A 6,000-nucleotide genomic window follows, 5' to 3' on the forward strand; every position below is an offset into this window, starting at 1 on the left:
AAAGGATATGAGAGAATTGCCAGTAAAGGTACAACACTGAGCTGATCTCCGTAATGGTGGAGCGGGAATTCATTTAATATGGCTCACATTTTGAAAAGTGCACTTTGTGAATACCCTTTAGAGGTTTGAATAATTTCCGCCCACCGTGATAAAATAACTGTCCTGGGTCTGGCGGGGATAGGGTTAATTCTCCCCAGGACCTAGCAGGGACACAGGTATTCCATCCCATGTGAGCCATGCCCAGGGGGTAACAGGAGCTAGCCGGGGAAGGGGAGGGGCAGGAAGTCGGGGGGGGGGGGGGGGGGGGGAGGAGGAAGTCATCCCCCAGGGGAGCGGAGCGGTCGGGGGGGGGGGGGGGGGGGTCCCGGGTGCGGTCGGCAAGCGGTGGTATCGTACTCGTGGTTGTATATTCCCCTGTCGGTGTTATTATTGTTGTTGTTTCTTGCTCCCCTTGCTGTACTGTTAAATTGCCTTTGTCTCAACCCACGAGTTTTTGCCTTCTTCTTCCGATTCTCCCCTCCCGGCCGTGCTGGCGGGGGGAGGGCCCGATCTGAGCGAGCGGCTGCCACGTGGTCCTTTGTTGCCGTCTGAGGCTAAACCACGACAATAACCTTTCCTTGTTGTTGGGTTTTTTTTTTTTTTGTAACCGTGAATGGAGGAATTAGTTCATGTATATCCATTTATCTGATTACCGTAAATGCGAGCCAAATAGCATTTGCTACAAATCCCTGATATAAATCTTTTTGGCAATTATATCAATTAGTCGTATTATTCTAACTTTCTCGTCTTCTCTTGTTTTGTGTCTGCTGCCCCTGTAGGGTCACGTTCAATGAGCTGTGGCCTAGGATAATTTTGCTTCTTTGTTTAACTATCCCACTGCACAGTAATCGCTTTCAAAATTTTGATGCAAAAAGTTAAAGGGTTTTAAGAATTCGTTCCTGCCTAACACAAGTTTTTTGAATTAAAACTGGCAAGGGATGTCAAAGTCAAGAAGGAGGGTTTTGTCAAGTATATCGGAGGCAAAGGGAAAACAAGAGAAAATGTGGGCCTGCTGTTGAACGAGACGGGTGCCCTGTTGCCGGAGGATGCAGAGGAGGAGGAGCTGCTGAGTGCCTTCTTTGCTTTCAGGCTTTACTGCTCAGGCCAGCCCTCTGGTTGGGGAAGGCCAAGAAAGAGAACAGTAAAGTACAGCCATGGGTCCTGATGGGATGCACCAACGAGTGCTGAGGGAGCTGGCAGAAGACATTGCTGGGCCGCTTTCCATCATCTTTGAAAGGTCCTGGAGAACAGGTGAGGTGCCCCAGGACTGGAGGAAAGCCTATGTTATCCCAGTCTTCAAAAAGAGCAAGAAGGAGGAGCCGGGAAACTACAGGCTGGTCAGCCTCACCTCCACCCCTGGAAAGATGATGGAACGGCTCCTTCTGGATGTCACCTCAAAGCATCTGGAGGAAAAGTTATCAGAAGTAGTCAACGTGGATTCACCAAGGGGAAATCGTGTCTGACTAACCTGATAGCCTTCTAGGATGGCATGACTGGATGGGTAGATGAGGGGAGGGCGGTGGATGTTGTCTACCTGGACTTCAGCGAGGCTTTTGACACATTCTCCCACAGCATCCTCCTAGGTAAGCTTAGGAAGTGTGGGTTAGACGAGCGGACAGTGAGGTGGATTGAAAGCTGGCTGAAAGACAGAGCTCAGAGGGTAGTGATCAGCGGCACAGGATCTTGTTGGAGGTCAGTAACAAGTGGTGTTTCCCAGGTGTCAGTATTGGGTCCGGTCCTCTTCAATATGTTCATCGATGACCTGGATGAAGGGATGGAGGGTACCCTCAGGAAGTTTGGTGACGACACAAAACTAGGAGGGGTGGCTGACACACCAGAAGGCTGTGTCACCTGTATGGTCACCAGCAGCCTGGAGATGCTGGAGAGTAACCTGGGCAGAGAGGAACCTGATGAACTTCAACAAGGACAAGTGTAGGGTGCTGCACCTGGGGAGGAATAACCCCCTGCCCCAGTACAGGTTGGGGGCTGACCTGCTGGAGAGCAGCTCTGAGGAGAAAGTCCTGGGAGTCCTGGTGGACCACAGGATGACCATGAGCTAGCAATGTGCCCTCGTGGCTGAGAACGCCAATGGCATCCTGGGGGGCATCAGGTCGAGGTCGACCAGCAGGTCGAGGGAGTTCATCTTGCCCCTCTACTCTACCCTGGTGAGGCCCCATCTGGAGCGCTGTGTCCGGTTCAAGAAGAACAGGGTACTGCTGGAGAGGGTGCAGCAGAGGACCACAAAGATGATTAGAGTCCTAGAACATCCCTCTTATGAGAAGGGGCTGAGGGACTTGGGTCATTTTAGTCTGGAGAAGAGAAGGCTTAGGGGGGGATCTGATCACCGCTAATAAATACTTAATGGGTCGGTTTCAAGAGGATGGGGCCGGACCTTTTTCAGTGGTGCCCCGTGACAGGACAAGAGGTAACGGGCACAAACTTCAACATAAGAAGCTCCATCTAAACATGAGGAGGAACTTGAGGGTGGCAGAGCCCTGGAAGAGGCTGCCCTGGGGGGTGGTGGAGTCTCTGTCTCTGGAGACATTCAAAACCTGCCCAACCTGCTCTGGGTGGACCTGCTTTGGCAGGGGGTTGGACCAGATGATCTCCAGGGGTGCCTTCCAACCCCATGTCATTCTGTGATTCTCTGATGCAGTCTACAGGTCCAGGTGTTTCTTCCCTTTTTGCTGGAACCTCTGGACTTTCATGCCTAAACTGCCTAATTAGGATGTGTTTTATTAGCTCCATTTGATTGCAGTTTTACTAGCTATAGACAAGCTTATTTGGAGGCAATAAAGAGTTTGGGGGAAAGGGGTATTTAAAAGAGCCTCGAGGTATTAAATGCTGAGGCACGAAGATGAGAGAGTTTTTTGCATTAAATCAGAACTTCAGAGACCTTCTTTAATTCAGGAACTTGAGTACTTTGTTATTTAGCTGTTTGACTTTTTGCAACTCGAGCTTTCTTTTAATTCCAGGTGCGGAAGGGAAGTTTTTCTTTAGATCTAGACGTAGATGAAGTCTACACTTTAACCACACTCAAGATAGGGCGGAAACGTGGCTGCGCAGAGCCTCTACCACCTCAGCCCTTTCCTTCAAATTACAGAGATGTTTTCAATATTTGTAAGTCAGAATTCTCTTATCCAAAAACTTATTTCACACACAGATATAGTCTTAATGTAGAAAGGCAATAAAAATTATGTTATTTGAGTCCTCTAATGGAAGTGACACAAAGTAATCTGTATTATTTTTGTTTATTTATACCTGCTTCTCCAGCAACTTACACCTACGTGCTTCACTTGCAATGAGTTGTATTTAATTCTGTGTCTTAACTGGGTGGTCACTAACAGTTTTAAAGTTCTTGATGCAAGTGATGCAGCTCATAAATACAGTGAAGTAGCTTAAGGAAGGAAGATAGGAAAGGAAGTATTTTAACTTTGTTCATATGTTTGCAAAGACTGGGGTCTGCTTAAAAACTAAAATCACCTTGCAACTCCCCAAACTTCATCTTTGGAGACTGTGCTTTGATAGAGTAAGTGAAAATTCTGCAGAATATTTTCAGACAAAATTTCTGAGGAGTACACAGAAGAAAAATAATAGTTTTGGTGTTGGTACATGTTTTCTTTTCTGAACAGGTGGTCCTCCTTTCAGTGAAGCCCCAAATTTTGCTGATCAGACAGGTGTATTTGAGTGCTTTGTAAATGCTTCCGACCCAGGAGATCATGTGTTCACACGCCGCCAGGTGGTGGTTCAGCGACCCATCACTTGGGCTTCTGATGCAGACCAGACTCATGGGAAATTCTAAGTGGTATGTAAATACTATTTTCTAGCGACATCTGGGGAAATGTCCTCCTTATGATCAGTTAATCTGTTTCAAGCCTCATTTCTCTTAGACAGAGGGCTTTTGCATTCAGACTCTCTGTAGACATGTAGAAATGATGACTTGAAGGGACTTCCAAAAGCTGTTGAGCCCTGCTCGGGGCTCTTGCCAACTCTAAGAGATCAACTGTGTTTTTTGTCTAAAGGAGTCTTGAAACCATCCAAGGATGGAGAGTCCACCACGTCTCTTGGTAGCCAGACCCACCGCTGCACTGTCTTAGAATTTTTCTCCCTAATGTCCCGCTGGACGTGTTTGTTCAAGCTGGTTTTTCAGAATAACAGATCTCGCTGGGCAGACTAGAAAGACCAAAATCCTAATTCAAAGTGTGCACTGAGTTTTGGTGCCTTTTAGATGGAACAAAAAAAAAAAAAATCTATTCAGTTTAAATTGCCTAATTATAGAATCATAGAATCATCTGGGCCGGAAGGGACCTTCAGAGGTCATCTAGTCCGACCCTTGAAGGTCCCTTCCGGCCCAGATGATTATGAGTTGTCTTGCTTGATTGTTAGTGATTTTGATCAATCTCGAATCAATGAAATAGTCTGGGAGTTAATTCAGTTATATTTGTTGCAGACTGCCATTGTGTGGGTTTGATTCAACTGCTACTTAAGAGAGTTTTATTTTGGGGTAAATGTAACTGAGATTTACTGGTTTGGTAAGAGTATAGTTATGATTGCAATTCCTTCTAGGAACTGTAATGATGGTAATTTGGAATCAAGCAGCATATTTAGCATAGCGTTTATTTAAAATTAAAAAGCATTTGGGAAAGAACCTGTTCACTAATTGATTTAGTAATAGTAAGTAATCATCAAATTTATGCTTAAATCGTTTTCTTCTATTTTCAAGTCTAACTTAAATTCTTTGATATGTTCTTTAAAATAGCCATTTGGCCAGGTTTTTTTCAATTTAATTGCATCATTGATCCCCCAAACGCTTTTACAGAACGTGCTTCTAATTTCTGGCCTGGACAAGTGTTGGAATCACTTTGCTCTGAAGCCTGGAAGACCATTGGCATCTTGTAGCTGGGGGCTGTTCTTCAGTTACCCGATGTTTTCTCCTGCAGTCATCTGTTAAGCAAAGTCTCGTATTCCCCCTAAAATCAACTTTTCCTCGTTGAGTAGATCATAATCAGTGATTCCTATAACAGCTACACAGGATGTGTTGTTAAGTTACTGTACTGAGATTCCTAAAACCTTCCTATTATTTCATTTTCTTCCATTTCTTTCTGAATTTTCATCTTGTTTTCGGAACCAAGCTTGTTTCCTGACTATTCAGTTGATTATTTAAGTTCTACTGACCTGTAGCTTTTCATAATGGTAGTCTTCAATTTCGGGCCCTCTGACTTGTTTGCTTCATCCTCAGTTTAAAGCTCATCTCGCCCTAGGTAGATGTTTTCAACCATTAGTGCATGCTATTGAAATACTGAAGCAATCTTGCACTCTGTGCTTCTCTGTGGCATGATACTTGACTTCAGTCATCAATGGCAATTTATTATGATTAAATTTCAGAATTATTTAGTTCATTTTAGTTTGAATTTTAGTCTTGTGCTTGTGAATTTTAGTCTTGTGCTTTGTTTCGACTCCTGAATTTGTTAGTGTTTTGCCCTGATGCTTTGGTTGAAGCTAGCTGTATCCTGAATATATTCCTATTCGACTCATTCTACATTGCTTGCAATCGCTTTATAATGGCTTCAGCAAGATGTGGGGATCTCTTGTTTAGTCCGTAAGAAGGCAAAAAAGAAATCTTGTTTGTGTAATGAATATGTATCCAAGAATGTGGTACTTCTAATAGCATTGCATTTGAATGAAATCTGGGGTTGTTCTTACTATTTTGTAAGAGGTGGGGAGAAAAGTTGCTAAAATAGATATGATGTAGTTATCAGCTGAGCTGATGTCAGAGAGAGTCTTTTCACATTCTGTAAATAGTTATAGATAATTTGAAACTTTTGAAATATGCGACCTTGTGGCTGTATCCATGTTGCAAGTCCACACAGGGGATGTAGATTTCCAATTTTAGTGTAGATTAATAGAGGTAAAAAATGCCTTTAATTTTTACTGTTAAGAGGCTTGTAGTGGAGCCCTGGG

Source organism: Numenius arquata, unplaced genomic scaffold (genome assembly GCF_964106895.1).
Source record: "Numenius arquata unplaced genomic scaffold, bNumArq3.hap1.1 HAP1_SCAFFOLD_466, whole genome shotgun sequence".
Taxonomy (NCBI): Eukaryota; Metazoa; Chordata; class Aves; order Charadriiformes; family Scolopacidae; genus Numenius; species Numenius arquata.